The sequence below is a fragment of the Anguilla anguilla genome, chromosome 1 (assembly GCF_013347855.1).
Source record: "Anguilla anguilla isolate fAngAng1 chromosome 1, fAngAng1.pri, whole genome shotgun sequence".
Taxonomy (NCBI): Eukaryota; Metazoa; Chordata; class Actinopteri; order Anguilliformes; family Anguillidae; genus Anguilla; species Anguilla anguilla.
The window spans coordinates 83158906-83186314 of record NC_049201.1 but is presented as its reverse complement, the minus strand read 5'-3'; the positions used below and the strand labels follow the sequence as shown (position 1 = coordinate 83186314).

The window sequence follows — 27409 nt, the reverse complement described above, 5'->3', positions numbered from 1 at the left end:
CTTTGTGAAAGTTTCACGGCTCTGGTGCCTCAAAGCAGGTACTGTGAGGTGCCCCTGCTTGGCTCTTTTGTGCAGAGCGGGCGCGGCTGTGGGTGAAGATGCCTAATTTCAAACGAGCGCCACCCTGACCACAGACAGTGGAGGAAGTTAAAATGCTGCTCACTTCGTGCAGCCTGTTCTATTCTTTATTTTACTTCACACCTCAGTTCAGTTGGGGTGGTACGGCATTGTTTTTGTGGTTGATGTTCATGCGACCTTTTAGAACTTTGTGTTTGCTTTGCCTGTTGGTCCTTCATACAACTAATTAGTTGCATTTCAATGCTTATACTTCATGAAGATGATTTTTACTACATACAGCCGATTGGATTATTGTATCTTTCACATTTCACAGAAATGAAATAGATGCCCACACGTAAATAAAAAGGAATTTATATGAATATTATTTTATTTTATTTATTTATTTTATTTTTATTTTATTTATTTATTTTTTTTGGGGGGGGGGTTCGCAGCAAAACATGGTGGTCATGTAAAGAAAATAATGATAATCTTTATCAAAACAAGGTTCAAGGTTCACAGTGCTTTACAATGCTCAAATAAATTATAATATATTGATAGACATAATAAAACAATGTACGTAAAGAAAACAAACACAAAGATGCATTATTTCAAATAGCTAAACAGACAGAAAGTAAAAATGGGGTCAATACAACAAGGCAATGTAAAATGTAAAGCTAAAACACTGTTTTAAAAGATTTTGGACCTTGCTTTTAAACGTGACTTGAGTTTGGAGATTATAATCTACATTAATCTGCATTATAATCTTCCCATTCCCATTCATGGTTTTTCCTATCATTGTTATGCAGATGACACACAACTCTTCTTTTCTTTCCCCCCCTCGGCCACACAGATCAATGATAAGATCTCTTCCTGCCTGGCTGACATCTCCACTTGGATGGCCAGCCACCATCTGAAGCTCAACCTCAACAAAACTGAGCTGCTCTTCTTCCCGTACAAGACCTCCTTGCTTCGTGAACTCTCAATCACGGTTGATGGCACCACAATGACTGCCTCTCACTCTGCAAAGAGCCTGGGGGTGGTCCTGGATGACCAGCTGGACCTCAAGGAGCACATCAAGGCAACATCACGGTCCTGCAGATTCCTCCTATACAACATCAGGAGGATTCGACCATACCTGACGACGCACTCCACCCAGCTGCTCGTCCAGGCTACGGTGACCTCTCGCCTTGATTACTGCAACTCTCTCCTTGCAAACCTGCCAGCTTGTGCCATACAGCCACTACAGATGATTCAGAATGCCGCTGCCCGACTCATCTACAACCTCCCCAAATTCTCCCACGTCACTCCTCTGCTGCGATCACTTCACTGGCTACCGGTCGCTGCCAGGATCCGATTCAAAGCCCTGACCCTTGCCTACACTGCCGCCAACAGGACAGCCCCCATCTACTTGCAGGACATGACTCAATTCTATGTGCCTGCTCGACCACTCCGCTCTGCGGCAGCAGGGCGTCTTGCAACCCCTCCCACCCGCCCAAAGGGATCACAGAGCTTCTCCACCCTAGCTCCCCAGTGGTGGAACGAACTCCCCGTCCCTCTCCGAACCTCCCCCTCACTATCCATCTTCCACCGTGGCCTGAAGACTCATCTCTTCAGACTATACCTAGAATAACCACCACCACGCTGTGTATATATATATTTTTTTTTTTTAAAAAATTTTTTTTAAAAACCCTTTTTCCTGTCACTTGTTACATGTTGCCCCATCCCTGCACTTCTTGGTAAATTGTATTTGTCCTAATACTCTAGCTTATTCTTCTGCCTAGTTTGGCTTTGCAGATGTTAGACCAGGATAGTGTTCTTTGTTCTCGGCTAGAAATAGCTTTACAAAATAAGTAATTGTACCTTACTGAACCCGTGTTCAGCAGTTTTCTACGATCATGAAAATGCACTTTTTGTCGCTTTTGGATAAAAGCGTCTGCTAAATGAATGTAATGTAATGTAATGAGAGAATACATGCGAATGTACATGAGTTATGAGCGTGTGTGTAACAGGGTTATATAAACGTGTAATGGTGTCACAGGAGCATGTATGCAGCAGGGTTACATGAACATGCATGTTGCAGCAGGGTTACATGAACATGCATGTTGCAGCAGGGTTACATGAACATGCATGTTGCAGCAGGGTTACATGAACATGCATGTATGCAGCAGGGTTACAGTACTTTGGGAAAAATCCTCCACCAACAGCTCTTCATAAGATGGATAAGCTAGCAGAAACAGACAGCAGTTCTGTGAAGTTAAAGACAAAAAGAGACTCTTTCACCCTGATCTCCACCATTTCTCATTCTCTGCAGATTCTCTCCTCTGTGTGTTTTAATCCCACACTGAGGCCTCATCAGCTCTCTGAAGCACAGAGTTTGTGTTGCTGGCTGCGTTTGTCACTCTCTGAAGGCTCTGCTCTGAGGTGAGACACAGGAAGAGACTCAGTCACACATAAGTGTGCCTCCAGTTGCACTGTTAAAAGGGAACCAGAGTGGCCACACTGTCCCTTGCATTCCCTATCCACTCTGTTGTCCCCGAGAACGGATTCCTCTGTTGACTTAGTTGATTATATATCTCAGAATCACTTGAAGAATTTACATTACAGAAGTATATTTTTCACATGTTAAAAAATCATACTAAGTAATATCCACAGATACAAGTACAACATATTGAGAGTTAAGTGGGGAATAATCCTCAATAGTTTAAACCAATAAAAATAAGGAGGAAGTCTGAAAATGACTGCATCTCACAGTGATGAACTGGATGAACTGTAACTTGCCTGGTGTGTATCTGTGCTTTGTGTCTTCTGCTCAGCACAGACCTGCTGACTTTGTAGTTTCATAAAAATACAGCCTGTACACAGAACTGTCCTTTGCTTTTCTGAACGGCTGGTACGGTTATAATGGTGAGAATATCCAGGTGGGAACTTGTTACTTACAGTACAAGAGCGTCTGCTCCTCCCTCTCTCTCTGTTGGTGCTCTTCTTCCTGCTGAAAAGGGGGGGGGGGGGGGGGGGGGGGTGAGTAACAGACCTTCAGGAGCTGTGGATCAGCCATTCCAGATGATATTTTGCCATAACATTCCTTCCTGTTCCTCTGAATTAAATGGCAAATTGGTAAATATACTGTATATCTCTCTGATATATAATGGTGAATTTCTATAATCATGTCTTCTCAGTGATGATTGGTACCCAGATGCTTTTGCATTGCAAACATTTACCTTGTGCACACCATGACTGGCTGGACTACCGGCATCTGCCACCAGACCCCTGCAGCTCATTCAGAATGCTGCGGCTCGTCTGGTCTTCAACCTCCCCAGACACTCCCACGTAACTCCCCTGCTCACTACCCTCCACTGGCTGCCTGTTATAGCTCGCATCAAATTCAAAACATTGGTCCTAGCATACCAGGCAGTCAAGGGATCAGCCCCAGCATACCTTCACAAGATATTCAAACCCTACATGCCAGCCAGATCCCTCCATTCTGCTACCTCAGGACGCCTAGCACCTCCCCCTCTTCGCACCTGCACTTCCAGAACACGTCTCCTGTCTGTTCTGGCCCCACGATGGTGGAATGACCTCCCTGTGGAGGTCAGAACAGCTGAGACTGTGAACAATTTCAAACGACGACTGAAGACCCACCTCTTCAGGCTGCACCTCTCTCCATCCCTCCCTTCCCCCCTGTAAATGACTAAACTTAGGGTTGTAACTAGGCAGCTGTTTCATAGGTTACTTAGTTGATGCGCCTGTCTTAACGACTACTTGTATTTTTATTTATTTTTATTTTTCCATAGATTGCGTTGTTGCCGTTCTCGTTGTTAGTGTTAATCAGTTTAACCATCAGGGCCCAAGTTGAACTATGCGGTTGTTCCCTGTACTTGGACCGGTACTTCTCTCTAGGGGTTTCGTCATACTTGTTCCTGGTTATGGTTATACACTTTGTTGTACGTCGCTCTGGATAAGAGCGTCTGCCAAATGCCTGTAATGTAATGTAATGTAATGACAGTAAAGAGTGTTAAAGCCACAGAGATTCCAACAACTGTCCATACGAGCACTGTCTTATCTCCTGCTATAAATAAACAAATATAGCATTTCAATTAACATTTATATAGCAGAGACTACAATCCAGAGTCGTGTAAAATAAGTGCATGCATAAAGGTAGGAAGGTCAATGCAACACAAAGAAAATCAATTAAATCACAATTAAATATGAGTTAGGAGTGTCAACCAGCAAACAAACTAGATATCGGTGATCAAATATGCAAGCGATCTATAACAGATACTGGAACAGGAACAATCACCCTTCTTCAAAACGATAGAGGTGTTACTGTACATTACGTGTTACTCACCTTTTATATTGTCTGACACAGGAGTAGAGGTCTGAGCTCCATGAGTGTTCTGAGCCAAGCAGTATTGCTGTGCTCTGCTCCAGGATGGCACTAGACATAAAGTTTGAATATATAATGTTTATTTTATCTCCATGTGAATACATTGATATAAGTTGGAAAAGTATCAGGCCAGTGATACAATGTTTGTTGTTTTTGTTCTGTACTCCAGCAGATTGAAAAATTTGGGGGCATTCACATCCATAACGGATGATCCGATGTATAAAGTACTGCCCTTTTTATAAATAGTCCCAATACCTTGTGTTCTTGGGAGCATCTGAAATCAATAGAAAAATGTTTTACATTTTTTACTTATTTTAAAGTTTATAATGGAGCTGAAATCTCACACTGTGTGTCATTTCCCCCTGTGTCATGAAGTAAAGGTTCTAGTAAATGTCACCAGATAGACAAGTTTCAATAGTGACATCAGTATTCAGATATAATCGTTTTTAGCATGTTCATTAATAATGATAACTTAATTTTGCTAAAGTTCAACTGCTACATGTGATACTTTTTTTCCCCGTGCAAATGCAAAATGCAGAGGTGGACATTCCAGGGCTCAGAAAGTAAAAGTCCTGCCATGTATTGCATCCACCCCTGAACTCAGCCAGCTGATTTAGCTCTACCTTCGGGCTGAAGAATGGTGCTCATTAGCAAATCCAGGTGACTGGAACAAAATCCTGGGATGAACTTTTACTTTCGGAACCTGGATTATCCACCTCTGGCAAAATGACTACAGGCTTTACAGATGTGAGACATGTCAATGTGATCAGGCTCATCATTCTCCTCCACTGGCCAGTGTGACTGCTTTACTCAGTGTCTTACTGCTGTGTAGTTACCCAAAGACACTCAGGAGATACTGACTCTCTGCTCTGTGTGTCTGAAGCTGAGATGCACTGATATACTCACACTGCACATCAAGATGCTTAGGAGGAGATCTGTTTGTTCCAATCCCATTCCCTGCCTCACAGTAGTATTCACCTGCATCCTGCAGTGTGATGCCTTTAATGGTGTAACTGTCCTCTGGTCCTCCTGTCTCTGAGGATACAGCTCTATTATTCTTATACCAGGTGTATCTCTGCACTGGTGGGTTGGCATCACTGCTGCAGGTCAGAGTCACTGAACTGCCCTCCACTATTTCACCAGAGGGGCGCACTGATAATAAGATGCTCTTAGGAGGATCTGAAAGAGAAAATAACAGGTTTATATAGATGTCACAGCAGTTTTATATAGATGTCACACTTACCTCAGTTAAAGTATGTTTCCTTTTCCTCAATGTTTCCAATATGTCATTTTGTTTGACTGCTATTATTGCAATGCCATCTTTCTTTCAATTTTTAGAATTAACTTAATCTGATATCGTTTCTAAACATAATAATTTCCATTTCCTAATCATTATCTGCAGGTTGCTGTTCTGCCCTGTTCTCATGTCTTTTATCGGTACATTAAAGTACAACTGCATCACCGCTTTTTCAAAATGAGTAACAAATGAGACTTAGTAAAGTTAAATAAATGAGTTTGTCCTCAAATACTCACAGAGAGTCACTGCAGGGGATGGGAGATTCTCATGACCTCTCAGTGCACAGGAGTAGCTGCCTGCATCTCCACTGCTGGCTTTCAACCTGCAGATAATGAAGGTAGTTATGATTTTCATATTTCTGGGCGGTGTTTTGTAGAGATTGTCCATTCTTGTACCAGATGAATGTTTGGCTGCCAGTCAGGTCAGTGCAGATGATTTTACAGGTTAATGTCACCCTCACTCCCTCACTCGCTGTGCTAGATTTAATTTCAACCTTTACACCTGAGTGAGAAGAAGAAATACATTACCACAATATACTGAGTTATTCAACAAAATTCCACATTGTACAGCACCCACAATAAATGTATGAATGCATATTACTGTAAATGGTCCAGCTTTTCATTTCAATTAAAGATTGAAGTCAACTGAGACCCCAAAATCTCAATCTATCTGATAATGGAATGCTTGTTCTCTCAGAAGAATTAGTTCTTGTGCATAAATGAATATAAAATCCATAAATGTGACCTCAAAAACTCACATCTCACACTGAGAGTCACGGCGGGGGAAACAAGATGCTGATTGCCTCTTACAGTTCAGGAGTATCTGCCTGTATCTTCACTTCTGGCTGTGAATGTAAGGATTCTATAGGACTGGTAGAACCTGTAGTCGTCAGTCAGAAGTTGCTCATTGTTGTACCAGAAGAAGCTGTTGCTCTCAGTCAGGTGAGTGCAGGTTGCTCTACAGGTCAGTTCCACTGTCTCTCCCCCTGACACTGTCAGAATGTGTCAGAATTTATATTCACCTTCAAACCTGAGTGGATTAAAAAAGAAAACAGAATGTAACTCAACACACTTCCATTCTACAGTAGAATATCCAGCAAGGTGATAAAAATGATTTTTTTAACGGACATAATGTGCACTAATAATCAATAACACAATGAAACATGAGCAGAAATTAATGGTCACTAGGAGGATTAGGGCCATGCATTGCTTGTGCCAATATGCTTGTTTTGTTATTTTTGCACAGTGGTGGTAAGTAACTAAGTACATGTACTTTGTTACTGTACTTATGTAGGATATTGGAAACTTTGTACTTTTGCTGAGTATGAACAATATTGGCAACTTTCACTTTCTACTCCAATACATCGATAAAGAAATGATGTACTTTTTACTCAAATACATTTCTATTGACAACTAACATTACTTGTTACGTTTCTTGTGGTTGGTCGTCAGCCAAATTTTCTCTGGATTGGCTGGCCTAACGTGGTGAAAACATGCAGTCATTTCCCCCCTCTTTTAAAAATCATTTGGTGGCTGATAAAGGGTGATACCGCCAACTACAGGGCATTGTATTATCTCATAAAAAACACACTTTTAATGCACAAAAATGCCAAGTTACTCACACATACAAAGCACTGTCTATAAGTCATTCATTCAAACAGGCTAAATCTAGGCCTGCCATTAAAAGTACTGATATCAAAATGACACCAAGTTACTGTGCTGCAAACTATATAGGCTATTGTGCCTCCCTGAAATTAAAGAAGCTGTATTCCAAAGCAATGCTACCCAATGTTTTCTTAAAAAAGATGGCACGACAATTCAGACATGCCTGCCCCTTTTTTTAAACTGGCAATGTAGCACCTTACGCCTTTGCACTGTACAGAGATGTAAGATGTTGTGCTTGGACAGCATGGTTGGACACACCAATCCTCTTCCTGGGCTTTGTAAAATCCGTCTTACAATACATTGTTATGAAATATTCGGTTGTCATTCCGTTTTAAATTACTAACGCTGGTTTTGCGATGGGGATGAATACCGCATGGGGGCCCCCTGGTGGCCACGGGGGCCCTAAGCAGCCGCTTAGTTCGCTTATGCCTCGGGCCGGCCCTGCATGCATTATTTTCCAGTAAAACAGAAGGTGGGCAGACACTCACATTTCACATTGACTGCAGGGGAAGTGACTCCTCCTGTAGCACAGGAGTAGAGATCTGTATCATCAGTGATGGCTAAATTGAGGAAGTATTTACACTCATAGGACACAACTTCTCCATTCTTGTACCAGCTATGTTACAGGGGCGACATAGCTCAGGGGGTAATTGCAGGGTGGATTGTCTAGCAGTCGGAGGGTTGCCGGTTCAAACCCCGCCCTGGGCATGTCGAAGTGTCCTTGAGCAAGACACCTAACCCCTAACCACTAACTGCTCTGGCGAATGAGAGGCATCAATTGTAAAGCGCTTTGGATAAAAGCGCTATATAAATGCAGTCCATTTAGGTAAAGGTTGGACTGCCACTCAAAGTGCAGGTGCTGCTCCAGAATGACCAATATATTTTCCATCATAACGGTCGGTCAGGAACTTGAAGCGATATATTGCTGAATCGCTTTCTTTCAGTTGCTTTATTCTGAAAGTGCAGTGACTGTTCTTATTCCCCAGGTACTCCACACGGTGAGAGTACTCTGGGTCCTGGGACAGGTCCTCAGGCTCCTGTGGCTTGTTCCAGTGAATAAACCAGAAAGTTTTCTGCACTGTGTGAGATGTGGGATATGAGTAAGTGCAGCTCATGTCTACTGAAGACCCCTTTAAGGCACAGATTCTCTCAGGGGTGTAAGTCACTCCCCATTCCCTCTGGCTCAGAACACCTGAAAAATACACACACACACGCGCGCATGGGCGCACACACACATACACACGCAGACACACACACGCACATCCACACACACATACACACGCAGACACACACATGCACATGTATACATATACACACACACACACACACACACACACACACATGCACACACATACACACAAACACAAGTATACACACACACACACACATGCACACACATACACACAAACACAAGTATACATACACACACACACACACATGCGCACACATATGCAAATGCACGCGCACACACACACACACACACACAAATTCACTCATGCAAACACTCACACACACAAACACCCTGTTCAGAAATCCTTTAAAACACAGATGTGTTGGCAACATGACAGCTAAGGGATACAATTAACAAAACTTTAAAACAAGTGCACTTAACTTCTTCACTCTAGTGTTTCTTTTGCGCCTCTACATCATGAAACCTATGCACTTGTTGTACGTCGCTCTGGATAAGAGCGTCTGCTAAATGCCTATAATGTAATGTAATGTAACTTCTCCAAAACTATGGAACATCAATAATTGTACTTGTATTTCAATACTAACTTATGTCAGTAGATGGCAGTAGCCTCCGATCAATGTGAGATTCGCAGGTACAGGAAGTCTTCCTTAGTAGCTATCTTTGCTAGAATGTAGTAGCAAACCAAGCTAGTTATGAGCGAGTGTCTGCGTATACCATTGGCTGAAAACTGTTATGTTTTGCTTACAGTGAAAACAAACTGGTTTTAATTTAAACGTGCCACAGATATTTATATCATGCCTCTGTCTCAGTTTCAATGCTGAGTATGAAGAGGAACTTCATCTTATCAGTTTTATCTTATATCCCCTCTCTTCTCAGATGAGCGATGTTGCACTACTCTAAACTAATGTACTGTAGAACATTATTTTATATTAATTATATACATTCTTTAATGCATTTTAACTGCATTCACTTTTGTTGCTTCTGATTGAGTTTATGAAGGGAGACTAATGAATAGGAACACATGCTGATAAATACTGTATATGTAGACTGAAACATCAGAACAACATTTGGAAAAAAAAACACACAAACAATTTACCTGACACAGAGAGAACGATTACCAACAAGGTATAGAAGAGCATGGCTGCATCAGATTGAAAATATTTATCCAAATACACATATACAGGTCTTGATTATTATTTACACTGTGAAAATGAACAGTAGAAATAGAGACTCTCAGAGTATTCTATTTATTAGCAAAAATACCAGACTAACAAATACTACACAAGCGCACACAATGAGTTTGTGTTGCTAATGTCCCTAAATACTCCGTTTTTTATGAAGAGCTCACACAGTCCAGACAGCAAAGACTCAGACAGGTTGCTACTTGACAATTGATATTTGTATGGAAGAAACAACAATCATTTCTAGTCTGAAAATACATTTTATTTTTTGATTTATCCCAGTTCAATCTTCTTGCACCACAAAATATTGTGACATAGTTTTGATTAAATGAAATAACATGATAATGCACTTACCAGGAGAGAGTTCTGATCTGGCCTCAGTGCTTTGCTAATGAGCCATTAGTATAAAACAGCCTTACAGACAGAGCAGTGTGGCTGAATGTGACTGCAAAGGAAGTGCTTCACACAAAATATAAAAGTAGAATGTGCTGTTGCAGAACTGACTCACTTCCCCTTTTTTCCTAAAAGTCATGCACATTTTAGATTTTATCAGATAAAAACGGTTGAAGAAAATGAACACAGTCGTTTGCTTTGTGTATGGACTGGACCAGTAGTGCCTTTTAAAAAAGACTGGGTAATTCTCATTTCTCACGTCCCACTGTGTTATTGAAATTGAGATAAAAGATTTAAATATCAATATCAATGAGAACGGCTGCTCTTCATCAGAATCATTTGTAGCTATGTTTATGTTTGCATATTACACTTATAAAATAAACATAACAATTATGTTTACAAAAATGATTCCAGATATTAATCATTCTGACATAAAAAAGTAATGAAGTCAAACTTTGCATTTTTAAGTATTCCTGAATACACATGCCCTTGCAGACAGATATAATCACACACACACACACACACACACACACACACACACTTTCATGTGCACGCATGCGCATAAATAAGCACATGTATCAATTTAGCTGAGACCTTTCTTCCATTCACAGTTGTCAAAATAACAGTCATTGTTTCTGTTTTCAAAATATAGATATATGTCAGTACATCTGTATCTAGCAAAATGACCATTATATTCCTGAGATATAAAAAAGCAATAATGAATAAAAATATGCTTCCAGCATGTGCATGACTGAACTGAAACATCTGTGACTGCATTGGCAAAATGCACTAAAGCTACCAGCAGTAAGCTAGTTAGTTAACTAGTTATCTACTAGTTATCTGCTAACTGTTGCTAAGGCCTGAGGCGTGGCCTATTCCAGTACATGTACAGTATAATCAGTCTGTAAAATCAGCAGAGATTAATTTTAATGAGACTGTAAAAGGTGTGATAGGCATCAGGCACAGGTAAACACACATACTTCTGGAGCCCCATGCAAAATCCATTACCTAAACCAGATTATTTAATTCAGTTTAGTAAAAGATCTTGCAAGAAATTGATCTGAAACGCTCATACAGGACTCATATACTGCAGTAATAGTGCCATCTACAGGCAGAAAAGGTGCACTGCATTCATCTCTCCTCCTGAGGTTAATTTCACTGCCACAAACAGCAAGTGTGACCTACATGAATCTGGGTGTTGCAGATTCTTTTTTTTCTTTTCTTTTTTTTACAGTTTTAAAAGATATATATATATTAGCCTTTTCTCATTTGGAAATCCTGCAGACCCTGTGAGATGTTTTTTTTAAAGGTCAGAGGGTCAAAGGCCCATTTAGTGCTGTACCTGCACATGTTCTATTCCATCAACAGAACTCAGGGGGTAACACCATGGTACAGTACATGGTCTACTCACAAAATTCTTCAAGCATATGTTTTTTTTGTTTGTTTCATTAAATGATTGCTTAAAAAATTAATGGTACGTTTCGTCATACAAAAACCAAAAAAAATAAATAACACTATGAATGTGAAGAACGAATTTTAATTATGTGAGTTTATTCTCTACATGGGATCAGTTCAGTAATAAGCACAATATAATCACAAAATGTGCACAAGAATGTCTGTAATAGTAAATGTTATACAAGTATTAATAAAAATAATAATAATAATCTTTGAATTACATATAAAGCCCATTTCTCCAGTACATTTGGCCAACGAATACATTCAGCAATGATAATGGCTTTCAGGCACCAACATCATGATAATACTTTGTGTACAATATGAAGACATGAGATGATATGCATGTAAATGTTGATAGAATGCCAAAGGAATGATCCATTCTGAGTACATCTTTGCAGACCCAATAACCACAGTCATCCTGGTCATGTGACAAAGGCACAGTCATGTGACCTGAGTTCATGAGGAGAGTTTATGTTCACTGGTTTTAATAAATACTCTAAAATGTATCATCCAGTCAAGGAAATGTTTGGTTCATGCCGCGTGAGGATTACTTTGCAGACAATCTGCTGTTTAAAGTTCAAGAAAAAACTCAGAAAATGCTCACACATTCAAAAGAAATGTCCAAATTTACACTGAATAACCAGCATTGGTCCACAGTTTATGAAGCAAGATATCTTCCTGGTTTATTTTCACATGTCCAGTTTTCGAAGTGTGCTGTAGAGAACAGAGTCTTCCTTTACGGATGGGGCTGGTGACCTGCATGGAGAAAACAGCGCATTTAGTCTCTATTAAAGTCACAGACATTCTCATTCTCATTTAAGTCAATCCTGCCTGAGCCTTTATCACATTTAGACACACCTTGCAACATGAAGCACAAGCAGAAGCTTTAGCCACAGAACAGTTATCTGTAATTTTGGAAAACATTACATCACTGTGATGTCATAGGCTGAGGTCACAAGGCAGGGAGATGAAAAGAGAAGAAAGTTGACAAGCAGAACAAACCAAATGATGAATCTAGATCAGCGGAACATCCAGTCCTCGTGTTACCACGTTGTTCTTTTGACCAGGCAGAGAAGTTCTTAGCAAAGCAGCAGTGAGAGATTGCAACATTTTAAAATACTTGAACTCGGCTTTGGGACTGCAACAAACAAGCAACCAAAATATAGAAATAGTGTTCATCAAGGCAACACCCGGTCCTACGAACACATACATATATAAACTGTTACAGATGTACTGAGAAGTACTGGAATCTCAGAAATGCTCATTTGCATTTTTTTCTGAAATGCTTATTTGTATTTTGTTTCCAGGGTTTGTTTTGTACATGCTTACATGTCCAAGTGTTATGGATGCACGTTTTTTGGCTATCATTAATTTCTAATATTGTACACGCTGATGTAAATGTAGCACATCTACTACGGTTAGAATCTAAATAATTCTTTATGTTTTTTTCCAATATAAATCACAGCACAACCATCTCAGCTCTCCCCAGTGAGACACTCTGGTCTGTCCAGTGAGACACTCTGGTCTGTCCAGTGAGACACTCTGGTCTATCCAGTGAGACGCTCTGGTCTATCCAGTGAGACACTCTGGTCAATCCAGTGAGACACTCTGGTCAATCCAGTGAGACACTCTGGTCTGTCCAGTGAGACACCCTGTTCTGTCCAGTGAGACACTCTGGTCTGTCCAGTGAGACACTCTGGTCTGTCCAGTGAGACACTCTGGTCCATCCAGTGAGACACTCTGGTCTATCCAGTGAGACACTCTGGTCTGTCCAGTGAGACACTCTGGTCTATCCAGTGAGACACTCTGGTCTGTCCAGTGAGGGTCGTTCTCCTGCTGACTCCATAGAGGCCTCGTCTGGCTCCAGTCAGAGAGAGCAGTCTGTGATAAAAGCTGCTGGAGAGAGATAATAGACCTGACACAGCGACAGTCAGCACAGGTAGTATAAAGGTGGGATATTCTCACCTGGGGGCAGCACTGGAGGGGGGGAACTGGATGCTGGCGTACTGAACGCCCTCCTCACACTGGGGGAGTGGCTTTTGAACAGTGGAGTGTAGAAGCTCTTCCTGGTTTCGGGTGTTAGCGGGCTGAACAGAGGTGTAGAGGGGAACTTCACCGTCGTCTCTGTCCGTACCCTGTGTTCCAGTGTGACTCATTGACATCTCTGAGACGTTGCCAAAAATGGGGCTTTTATTCCCCTGCAGGGTAAAGAAAAGAGGCAGGAGAAGGATGGGAAAGATCCACAGAAAGGTCCTGTTCATTTCAGTGAGCTCCTCAGAGCTGGAGTGAGCTACTCGCCCCCATTAACGTCAAAACATGCATTTAACCTGATATAAAAAAATCAGCTAATGAATCAATGTTTCATTTCAAATAAATGCCATCAGCAGAACCAGACATTCAGATGTAATACACTTAATACAATTTATTTTGTCTCTAACATGACCAATTTTACAGTGGGTTTTCTTAAAATCTTGGAAAGATTTCACACTGAAATACTCATTCATATATTCATTTCAAAGTATATATTTTCAATAACCAATAGCAAGGACACCTTCATCACAACAATAATCTCTTTGTATTTATTCACTGAAATCAGGTGAATACAACACATAGAGTGCAAGTCACTCTCCCTGCCTCTGTATGTAATGAACAGATTATTATATGCACAAAAGCAGTATTGTATGGTGTAGCATGTTTCTGTCATATACTACAAACCCATTTGAGAAACCGAAACTGTCCTTAACAGGGGAATACACATAATTAACTCCTGAAATATTTCCATTAGGCATGTCTACACACTGAAAAATGACACAGAGATCATAACCTCTGTACATAATCTAATAAACCTTCAAGGCCATTTGGCACACACTGCTATGCTTTCTAATTATTTGTAAGAAAGGTGCTATATAAATAAATAAATCATGTCTTATGATTACTGTTATAAAGCATTATGAGTGTTAAACAGTCTTCATAACTCTAATTATACTGTATTATGAGCAGACTATAAGGCATTATAAGTAGTATATAATGGATTATAGACAGGCATCATAGAAAGTGTTATTGAATTTCAGTTTTTACTTAAACAATGTATACAAATAAAATTATATTACATCCGTAGATAAATACATGTATGCACATATGCAGACTGATTTCATTGACTCACCTGCCTGCCCCTTTTTGTCTCATTTGTTGATTTTCTCCTCCTGATTATTCAGAAAAAAATAATAAAAATAAAAAGTAAATCTACCTTCAGACAAATATTTAAAGAACCCCCTCTTGTGCAAACAACAATTTGCATTTGTTTGAATGATGTGTATTGCTGAGGCAGTAGTGTCCATGTATGTGTGTATTTTTTATTATTCAGATGTCATTTGGTTACAGGAAATGAGCTTGAGTTATAAGAGGTTTCTTCCTGTCCAGTAAATGTAGTTCTGCTTTATTCAGACCAACACTGGAGCTCATGGGCAAATTGATGCTCTTGACAAGACTTTGTTATGGTCTGTAACTGTCCACATTATTCATATTAAGAACAAGCTTTAAGGTGATTCTGTTACCACATCATACAGGTTTGATAAACTAATTGGGACACTAAAACGCATCAGTCAGAGTTTATAAAATTGACATCTCAATAAAACAAAATGTCTAATAATGCAGTGGTCTAAGCACTAATCAGACATTAGAGGGGGGAGTATGGCATCAGCATGATGTAACGTAGCTAAAGCTTGACAAAAACATTCCACAAAAATGTGCACTCGTTTTAAACTATGAGTCTAAATCAGACATACAGTAATTCACACTGGAGTGACTACAAACCGACTCATTTACAACCACGTACCTCAGGCACACAACACCCAGAAACAAAAGAGCCAAAATGGCAGCCACTCCCACAGCTGCAGCCACGATCAGTGACTGACCTCCTAAGTCAGAGAGATGTAGCCCTGTCAGTTATGATATAGCAGTGTTCATTTCATAACATGCCTCACCAAGGTCCTTAAGGCAAAAGTTCATAAATGTTTAAATACACCCCTTATATGCCTACCTTTACTAAAAATTTCAGTACATTTGAATTTTACTGAATTCAATGCTGGCATCATGATACTTTTAGTTAAACTGCTCATCATCATTATCTACCATGATCCAATTCGGATTGTAGCACCAGTATCATGATCAGCATTGGTTTGTAGCCTATGGATCATAATCAATATCGTATAAAATATCATATATAATATATGTTCTGGTCCTACCTTGCACTGTGACCAGTAGAGCAGAAGCATTCTGAGCTCCAAGTCTGTTCTGTGCCTCACAGTAGTACTGTCCTCTGTTCCAGGATCTAAAGTTAGAAAAGTTCAAACTCTGTCCAGATCCTGCCTGCCAGACTCCAGTGTCATTCTTCTTAAACCAGGTGTATTTCTGCACTGGTGGGTTGGCATCACTGCTGCAGGTCAGAGTCACTGAACTGCCCTCCACTATTTCACCAGAGGGGCTCACTGATACTGAGACGCTCTTTGGAGGATCTGAAAGAGAAAATAACAGGTACTGCAGATTTATAGAAAAGTCACACTCATCACTGTATGATCATGTAATTATAACTGATTTCTCCTCCACTGGTCAGTGTGACTGCTTTACTCAGTATCTTACTATTGCAATGTTTCCCAAAGATACTCTGGAGATACTAACTCTCAGCTCTGTGTGTATGAAGCTGAGATGCACTGATATACTCACACTTCACATCAAGATGTTTAGGAGGAGATCTGTCTATCCCAATCACATTTTGTGCCTGACAGTAGTATTCTCCTGCATCCTGCAGTGTGATGCTTTTAATGGTGTAACTGGATCCTCCCCATGGGGATACAGCTCTATTGTTCTTATACCAGGCATAACTGTGCACTGGTGGGTTGGCATCACTGCTGCAGGTCAGAGTCACTGAACTGCCCTCCACTATTTCACCAGAGGGGCTCACTGATACTGAGACGCTCTTAGGAGGATCTGAAAGAGAAAAAAACAGGTCCTGCAGTTTTAATGAAAAGTCACACTGAGGTGTTCTTGGGAGCATCTAAAATCATTAGAAAAATGTGCTCAATTCCATATAATTTCTCACTCACTGTGTTGCATCTCAAAACACTAGCAGAGACATTCATTTCAAAGTAATGTTTATAATGGAGCTGAAATCTCACAATGTGATATGGAGGGGTGGTGTGGTTAGGGCGCCATCTGCAGGCAGAGTGGGAGCAGTACAGCTGGCTAACAACCATGCCTGTTTGCAGTTACAATTGATTGGTAATGGTTTATTGCTCTGCCTGCAGTGAGACCGGGGTGCTGGAATGAGAGATGCATGTGGGAGCGGCATGCCATCTAATCCCCGTCCTTATCATCTGTGTTTTGTTTTGTTTTGTTTCCGTGTTTTTGGTATCGAGCGCACAATAAAGCCTTGGTGCCTCTAACAATGACGGATTGTGTGGTTTGTGGGGATAAGGACTGCAGAACCTGTCACAGTAAATATCCCAGTATATCATGCTTTGTTACAAAATGAACTGGATATACTGTAGCTTTTTAAGGTAGTTGGAAAATGACACAATAGAATCACGTTTTCAAAAGTGACAGCAGTATTTAGATATGTCTTTTTGGCATGTTCATTAATAATGATAACTTCATTTTTTAAAGTTGAACAGCAGCATGTGGTACCTATTTTGCCCTTTGCAAACTCAAAATGACTACACGATTTACCTAAGACATGTCAGTATGATCAGGCTCATCACTGTATGATAATGTAATTATAACTGATTTCTTCTCCACTGGCCAGTGTGACTGCTTTACTCAGTGTCTTACTGCTGTGAAGTTGCCCAAAGACACTCAGGAGATACTGACTCTCTGCTCTGTGTGTTTGAAGCTGAGATGCACTGATATACTCACACTGCACATCAAGATGTTTAGGAGGAGAGATGTTTGTCCGAATCACATTCTCTGCCACACAGGTGTATTCTCCTGCATCCTGCAGTGTGATGTTTTTAATGGTGTACCTGTCCTCTGGTCCTCCTCTCTCTGAGGCCACAGCTCTATTATTCTTATACCAGGTGTATCTCTGCACTGATGGGTTGGCATCACTGCTGCAGGTCAGAGTCACTGAACTGCCCTCCACTATTTCACCAGAGGGGCTCACTGATACTGCGGTGTTCTTAGGAGGATCTGAAAGAGAAAATAACACGTCCTGCAGTTTTATATAGATGCCACACTTACTCAGCTCAGTTAAAGGAAACCCACAGTGGGTCCACAACCTCAGTTCTTCCAGCATTTCAGGCTTAACGTACAGAAATGAAGAGCCACAAATATGGCACATCGCTAGATTTACATATACAATGTACAGTATAGATTTAATAAGGTATATACTATACTGTGACTACACTACTACATTACTCTATAATATATACTTTATTATATGGGTTTATTATATGGGTTGGCATCGCTGTCAGAGTCACTGAACTGCCCTCCACTATTTCACCAGAGGGGCTCACTGATACTGAGATGCTCGTGGGACGATCTGAAAGAGGGAACAATAATTTGTAGTTTCATGTGAAATTTAAACCTGACTCAGGCAGACATTGTGTTTTCAAATCATTGCATCATAGCATGTTTTTAGGTATTGAAATTTCATCCAGTGCTTTAGTGTCAGTACATTTACATGCAGCATAAAATAATCTGTACAATTTAGTTGAAAATTATGGCTGAAATCTTTCAAATTTGTGAGATTTGAAGAATTTTGAAAATCACAAATATTGATAGCCACACAAGTTTGCCTAGCACTCACATCTCACATTAAGAGCCACTGCAGGGGAATGAAGCTCATAGCCTTTCACAGCACAGGTGTAGATGCCTCGGTCTTCACTGCTGGCTGTGAACTGGTGTGCCTGACTGGTGAAGGGCAGAGGAGATCCGTCCCTGTACCAGATGAAGGCTGGTCTGCCAGTCAGAGTGCAAGTGGTCCAGCAGGTCAGTCTCACACTCTGTCCCTCTGTAACTGTACCAGGATTTACCATCACCTGTAGATCTGCAAATAGCAAATTAAACCTGTAAAAAAGCTTCCATTCATACTTGTGGGAAGAGAATCCTCTGAGTTTATAGCCTAAAATAATTACCTGTAACTGCCAATGTGACACCAGGTTCTCCAGTATATTTTCCACCATCACAGTTAGTCAGGAACCTGAATCGGTATGTTTTTGAATCATTTTTTCCCAGTTGCTTTATTCTAAAAGTGCAGTCACTGTTCTTATTCCCCAGGTACTCCACACGGTCAGAGTACTCTGGGTCCTGGGACAGGTTCTCAGGCTCCTGTGGCTTGTTCCAGTGAATAAACCAGAATGTTTTCTGCACTGTGTGAGATGTGGGATATGAGTAAGTGCAGCTCATGTCTACTGAAGACCCCTTTAAGGCACAGATTCTCTCATTGGTGTAAGTCACTCCCCATTCCCACTGGCTCAGAACACCTGAAAAACACACACACACACACACGCACACACGCACACACACACACATACACGCACATACACACACACAAACACAAACACACACACACTGCTCAAAATGCTTTAAAACACAGATGTGTTGGCAACATGACAGATTCAATAAACAAAACTTTAAAACTACTGCACCTAACTTGTCTGAAAATATAGAACATCAATAACTGTACATGAGGCACCCTGGATATGTTCTTGAGGCAGTGTTGTGGTTCTTTGGGTCGATATTATTTCTGACCTTCCCATAATATATTTTGGTTGTTGTTGTATTGTCAGTGATATAACAATTTGCAGCTTCATACTGATTACCTGCAAACATGATCTTTTGTCCCTCTCTGTTAGCTATTTCAATACCAACTGACGTCAGTAGATAACAGTAGCCACCAATAAATGTGAGATTCATGAGCACAGAAAGTTTTGCTTAGTAGCAAGCTTTGCTGGACAGTAGCATTAAGCCAATCAAAAGTGAGTATCTGCGTTTATTGTCAGTTGAAAACGGTTATGTTTTGCTTGCAGTGAAAACAAACTGCTTTCATTAAAACGTGGCACCAGAATACTTTCTAATTCTAAGAATGCAACATGCACAATCAACAGCTCCGATCATTTAGTGCAGCCACAGATATGTATATCATGCCTCTGTCTCAGTTTCAACGCTGAGTGTGAAGAGAAACTTCATCTTATCAGTTCTCTCTTTTCCCCTCTGTTTTCAGATGAGCGATGTTGCACTACTCTAAACTAATGTACTGTAGAACATTATTTTATAGAAATTATATACACTCCTTTCTCTTTTCTAAAGCAATTTAAATGTATTCACTTTTGCTTCTGAGATAATGAAGGGAGACTAATAAACAGGAACACATGCTGATAAATACTGTATATGTAGACTGAGACATCAAAACTACATTTGGAAAAAAAAAAAAAAACACAAATAATTTACCTGACACAGAGATGAAGATTGCCAACAATGTTTTGAAGAGCATGGCTGCATTGGATTGAAAACACTCATCCAAATACACATATACAGGTCTTGATTATTATTTACACTGTAAAAATGAATGGCAGAAACAAACACTGAGTATTTGATATTATTCCAGAAATACACAACTAAGAAATACTACACAAGCACACACAGTGAGTTAATGTGCTGCTAATGCCCCTAAATGATCAGGCTTTAATGAGTCCAGACAGCAGAGATTCAAACAGGCTGTGACTTAATGGCTGATATTTGTATGGAAGAAACAGCAATCATTTCTACCCAAAAAAAAAAAAAAAAACATTTTATTTTATATTTGATTCCAGCTTAATCTTCTTGCACCAGGACACAGTGTAAAATAAATGAATTAAAAAATTGATTAAATGAAATAATATGATAATGCACTTACCAGGAGAGAGTTATGATCTTTGCTTATGAGCCATTAGTATAAAACAGTCTTACAGACAGAGCAGTGTGGCTGAATATGACCGTGAAGAAAGTTCTTCACACTGAATATAAAAGTAGAATGTGATTAACTGGCTGGTGCAGATCTGACTTACTTCTCTTACTACCCTTTTTCAAGTCTTGCACATTTTAAAAGTTAAGTGATAAAAATAGCAGAACAAACGCAGTCATTAGCTTTGCGTCTGGTCAGGACTAACTGTACATTTTTAAAAGGCTGGGTAACTCCATTCTCTTATTGAGATTCAGATTCCAATATGAATATCAATGACAACAGCTGCTCTTAATCCCAATCAATTGCAATTATGTTTATTTTGGATATTATAAAATAAACATAACAATTCTGCTTACAAGCATAATTCCTGATCCATTTTGACATATGCAATAAAGAAGTCAAGCTTTGCATTTGTAAATATTCCTGAATCCACACGCTCTATAAGACAGACATGCTGACATGTGCACTTCAATGCACACGCATGCACACGCATGCACACGCATGCGCACGCATGCAAACAACATGGCGTAAGGCCGTGGGTGAGTGCTTCGTCGTTGCCGTGTTTCTGTAGCGTGAGCAAATACTCGGAAACAGCCAGCCAGCACAGGGATTCCACCTTTGCCTTGTTTATTCCTTGGAAATGTGCGGACGGGCTATCACTACTATAACTTGCAATACAGCACTGCTTATCGATCACTCTTAAAACTCTCTGGAAAGCTGGCTACCTTCCCTCCAACAAAAATACCTGAACAACACTCCCCTGTCTCTGTGCCTTTTTCTGTGCACCCCCCCCCCCCCCCCCCCCCCCCCCCCCCCCCGCCCCGAATTTGCACCACTCCCTCTCTCTACACTTACAGAGGCCTTCCCAGTCCACAAACCATTTAAATGGGTACAGCAGTTCAATCACATATCTCACATAAGCACATGTATGAATTCACTTGAGACCTTTATTCTATTCACTGATGTGCAATTAATACAGACAATGTTTCTGTTTTTTTTTTAAAATGTTTTTTAAATTTCAGCATCTCTGTCTGTTCCCAGATGAATTTTGTCTTTATTTCAGATCTTGTAAAACAATAACAAATAAAAATATGCATCCAGCTGCATGTGCATGACTGAATTAAAACTTCTGTGACTGCATTGGCAATGTGAACTAAAGCTACTAGCAGGAAGCTATCTGCTAATGCGTACATTGTTGCTAAGGTCTGAGGCTTGTCCTATTCCAATACATGTACAGTATAAACAGTCTGTAAAAGCAGAAGAGCATAATATTATTGAGTCTGTAAAAGGTGTGATAGGCATCAGGCACAGGTAAACACTCTTAGGTTCAGGAGCCCCATGCAAAAAAACATTACCTAAACCAGATTACTTAATTCAGCTTCGCAAAAGATATTGGGGGAAATCGATCTGAAACGCTCAGACAGGACTCATGTACGGCAGTAATAGTGCCATCTACAGGCAGAAAAGGTGCACTGCATTCATCTCTCCTCCTGAGGTTAATTTCACTGCCACAAACAGAATGTTTAACCTACATGAATCTGGGTGTTATAGTTTTTTTTTTTTTTTTTTTTTTTAATTTAAAAAAAAAACAGTTTATAAAAGATATATTTTCTATTTATTTCATTTAACTCAATGTGGTGCAGGTCCCACCCTGTACTAAAACATAAATGACAGTACTGATGACAATTTGCTAAATTTTTCCACTGGGTTCCTTACCCATCCTGTGTCTGCTATATATATATATATATATATATATATATATATATATATATATATATATATATATATATATATATATATATATTAGCCTTGTTTTCATTTGGAAATCCAGCAGGCCCTGTGGGATGTTTTTTTTTAAAGTACCTGTTTAGTGCTTTTCCTGCACATGTTCTACTCCATCAGCAGAACCCAGGGGGTAACACCTACAGTACACGGTTTACTCACAAAATTCTTCAAGCATAGGTTAATTTTGTTTGTTTCATTGAATGATTGTTTAAAAAAATTCAAGGTATGCTCTGAATTCTAACGTTTAGCAAAACAAAAAATAAACACTAAGAATGTGAAAAACAAATTCACCTTATGTGAATTTATACTCTTGATGGGATCAGTTCAGTAATAAGCATAATATAATCACAAAATGTGCACAGGAATGTCATGATAATGTAAATGTTATCCAAGTATTAATAAAAAATTTTTTTAAAATTGAATTATATATAAAGCTCAATTCTCCAGTTTATGAAGCAAGATATCTTCCTGATTTATTTTCTCATGTCCAGTTATCGAAGTGTGCTGTAGAGAACACAGTCTTCCTTTACGGATGGTGCAGGTGACCTGCATGGAGAAAACAGCGCATTTAGTCTCTATTAAAGTCACAGACATTCTCATTCTCATTTAAGTCAATCCTGCCTGAGCCTTTATCACATTTAGACACACCTTGCAACATGAAGCACAAGCAGAAGCTTTAGCCACAGAATAGTTATCTGGAATTTTGGAAAACATTACATCACTGTGATGTCATAGGCTGAGGTCACAAGGCAGGGAGATGAAAAGAGAAGAAAGTTGACAAGCAGAACAAACCAAATGATGAATCTAGATCAGCGGAACATCCAGTCCTCTTGTTACCACGTTGTTCTTTTGACCAGGCAGAGAAGTTCTTAGCAAAGCAGCAGCGAGAGATTGCAACATTTTAAAATACTTGAACTCGGCTTTGGGGCTGCAACAAACACACAACCAAAATATAGAAATAGTGTGCATCAAGGCAACACCCGGTCCTACGAACACATAAATTTATAAACTGTTACAGATGTACTGAGAAGTACTGGAATCTCAGAAATGCTCATTTGTATTTTGTTTCCAGGGTTTGGTTTGTACATGCTTACATGACCAAGTGTTATGGATGCACGTTTTTTGGCTATCATTAATTTCTAATATTGTACACGCTGACATAAATGTCACACATCTACTATGGTTAGAATCTAAATACTTCTTTTTATTTTTTTCCCAATATAAATCACAGCACACCCATCTCAGCTCTCCCCAGTGATTCACTCTGGTCTATCCAGTGAGACACTCTGGTCTGTCCAGTGAGACACTCTGGTCTGTCCAGTGAGACACTCTGGTCTGTCCAGTGAGACACTCTGGTCTATCCAGTGAAACTCTCTTGTCTGTCCAGTGAGACACTCTTGTCTGTCCAGTGAGACACTCTGGTCTGTCCAGTGAGACACTCTGGTCTGTCCAGTGAGACGCTCTGGTCTGTCCAGTGAGACACTCTGGTCTATCCAGTGAGACACTCTGGTCTGTCCAGTGAGGGTCGTTCTCCTGCTGACTCCATAGAGGCCTCGTCTGGCTCCAGTCAGAGAGAGCAGTCTATGATAAAAGCTGCTGGAGAGAGATAACAGACCTGACACAGCGACAGTCAGCACAGGTAGTATAAGGGAGGGATATTCTCACCTGGGGGCAGCACTGGAGGAGCGGAACTGGATGCTGGCGTACTGAACACCCTCCTCACACTGGGGGAGTGGCTTTTGAACAGTGGAGTACAGAACCTGCTCCTGGTTGCGGGTGTTAGCGGGCTGAACAGAGGCGTAGAGGGGAACTTCACCGTCATCTCTGTCCGTACCCTGTGTTCCAGTGTGACTCATTGCCATCCCTGAGACGTTGCCAAAAATGGGGCTTTTATTCCCCTGCAGGGTAAAGAAAAGAGGCAGGAGAAGGATGGGAAAGTTCCACAGAAAGGTCCTGTTCATTTCAGTGAGCTCCTCAGAGCTGGAGTGAGCTACTCGCCCCCATTAACGACAAAACATGCATTTAACCTGATATAAAAAATCAGCTAATGAATCAATGTTTTATTTTCAAATACATGCCATCAGCAGTTCAATATCGACTGAACCAGACATACAAATGTAATACACTTAATACGATTTATTTTCTCTCTATAATGACCAATTTTACAGTGGGTTTTCTTAACATCTTGGAAAGGTTTCGCACTGAAATACTCTCATTTCAAAGCATATATTTTCAATAACCAATAGCAGTAAACCTTCATCACTACAATAATCTCTGTGTATTTATTCACTGAAATCAGGTGAATACAACACATAAAGTGCAAGTCACTCTCCCTGCCTCTGTATGTAATGAACAGATAATTACAAGTACATAAGCAGAATTGTACAGTGTAGTATGTTACTGTCACATACTACAAACCCATTTGAGAAACTGAAACTGTCCTTTATAGGGGAATACACATAATTAACTCCTGAAATATTTCCATTAAGCATGTCAACACACTGAAAAATGACACAGAGAAGATCGTAACATAATCTAATAAACCTTCAAGGCCATATGGCACATACTGCTATGCTTTCTAATTATTTGTAAGAAAGGTGCTATATAAATAAATAAATCATGTCTTATGATTACTGTTATAAAGCATTATGAGTGTTAAACAGACTTCATAACTGTAATTATACTGTATTATGAGCAGACTATAAGGCATTATAAGTAGTATATAATGGATTATAGACAGGCATCATAGAAAGTGTTATTGAATTTCAGTTTTTGCTTAAACAATGTATATTAATAAAATTATATTACATCCGTAGATAAATACATGTATGCACATATGCAGACTAATTTCATTAACTCACCTGCCTGCCCCCTTCTGTCTCATTTCTTGATTTTCTCCTCCTGATTATTCAGAAAAAAATAATAAAAATAAAAAGTAAATCTACCTTCAGACAAATATTTAAAGAACCCCCTCTTGTGCAAACAACAATTTGCATTTGTTTGAATGATGTGTATTGTTGAGGCAGTAGTGCCCATGTACGAGTATATTTTTTATTATTCAGATGTCATTAGGTCACAGGAAGTGAGCCTGAGTTATGAGAGGCTTCTTCCTGGCCAGTAAATGTAGTTCTGCTTTATTCAAACCAACACTGACTGCAGCTCAAGGGCAAATTGATGTTTGTCAAGACGTCATCATGGCCTGCAGCTGTCCACATGATTCATATTAAGAACAAGCTTTAATGGGATTTTGTTACCCCATAATATAGGTCTGATATTAAAATTATTGGGACACTAAAACCCATGAAAATCGACATCGCAATAAAATAAAATGACTAATAATGCAGTGGTCTAAGCTCTAATCAGACATTAGAGGGGGGAATATGGCATCAGCATGATGTAATGTAGTTAGTGCATGACAACAAGATTCTACAGAAATGTACGCTTGTTCTAAACTGTGAGTCTAAATCAGATTTTCAGCCACGTACCTCACGCACACAACACCCAGAAACACAAGAGCCAAAATGGCAGGCACTCCCACAGCTGCAGCCACGATCAGTGACTGACCTCCTAAGCAAAGTCAGAGAGATGTACCCATGTCAGATATGATATAGCAGTGTTCATTTGACAGCCGCACCAATGGCTGTAAGGTGAAAGTTTATGAATGAAAAAATATACCCATCTGTGCTTATCTTTACTAGAACTTATTGTACATCTGAATTTTAAGCAACATAGGCATGGTGAAATTTTTTGTGACACTGCACTATCATCTATTGTGATCCATTTCAGATCGTAGCCTCTGTATCATGATCAGCATTGCTTTGTAGCCTCAGGATCATAATCAGTATCACATAAAATATTGTATCAAATATGTTCTGGCCCTACCTCGCACTGTGACCAGTATAGCAGAAGCATTCTGAGCTCCAAGTCTGTTCTGTGCCTCACAGTAGTACTGCCCTCTGTTCCAGGATCTAAAGTTCAAACTCTGTCCAGATCCTGCCTGCCAGACTCCAGTGTCATTCTTCTTATACCAGGTGTAGTTCTGCACTGGTGGGTTGGCATCACTGCTGCAGGTCAGAGTCACTGAACTGCCCTCCACTATTTCACCAGAGGGGCTCACTGATACTGAGGTGTTCATGGGAGCATCTGAAATCAAAAGAAAAATGTTTTACTTTATTTATTTGATTTATTTACTTATTTTAAAGTTTATAATGGAGCTGAAATCTCACACTGTGTGTCATTTCCCCCTGTGTCATGAACTGGATATACTGTAGCTTTTATAGGGTTCTGTCACCAGATAGACAAGTTTCAATAGTGACAGCAGTATTCAGATATAATCATTTTTAGCATGTTCATTAATAATGATAACTTAATTTTGTTAAAGTTCAACTGCTACGTGTGATACTTTTTTTCCCTGTGCAAATGCAAAATGCAGAGGTGGACATTCCAGGGGTCAGAAAGTAAAAGTCCTGCAATGTATTTCATCCACCCCTGAACTCAGCCAGCTGATTTAGCACTACATCCTGGCTGAAGAATGGTGCTCATTAGCAAATCCAGGTGACTTGAACAAAATCCTGGGATGAACTTTTACTTTCTGAACCTGGATTGTCCACCTCTGGCAAAATGACTACTGGCTTTACAGATGTAAGACATGTCAGTATGATCAGGCTCATCATTCTCCTCCACTGGCCAGTGTGACTGCTTTACTCAGTGTCTTACTGCTGTGAAGTTACCCAAAGACACTCAGGAGATACTGACTCTCTGCTCTGTGTGTCTGAAGCTGAGATGCACTGACATACTCACACTGCACATCAAGACGTTTAGGAGGAGATCTGTTTGTCCCAATCCCATTCTCTGCCGTACAGGTGTATTCTCCTGCATCCTGCAGTGTGATGTTTTTAATGGTGTAACTGTCCTCTGGTCCTCCTGTCTCTGAGGATACAGCTCTATTAATCTTATACCAGGTGTATCTGTGCACTGGTGGGTTGGCAGCGCTGCTGCAGGTCAGAGTCACTGAACTGCCCTCCACTATTTCACCAGAGGGGCTAACTGATACTGAGATGTTT

General features: G+C 40.1%; 2 protein-coding genes across 2 annotated transcripts in view; both read right to left on the bottom strand.

Moving 5' to 3' along the window:
- Positions 1–27409, bottom strand: part of LOC118232142 (basement membrane-specific heparan sulfate proteoglycan core protein-like) — a 1449502-nt gene that overhangs the window by 1004786 nt on the left and 417307 nt on the right. The window lies entirely within an intron of this gene.
- The window catches only part of LOC118232256, a 333592-nt gene that overhangs the window by 7577 nt on the left and 298606 nt on the right, over positions 1–27409 (bottom strand). The gene's annotated exons all lie outside the window — the stretch shown is intronic.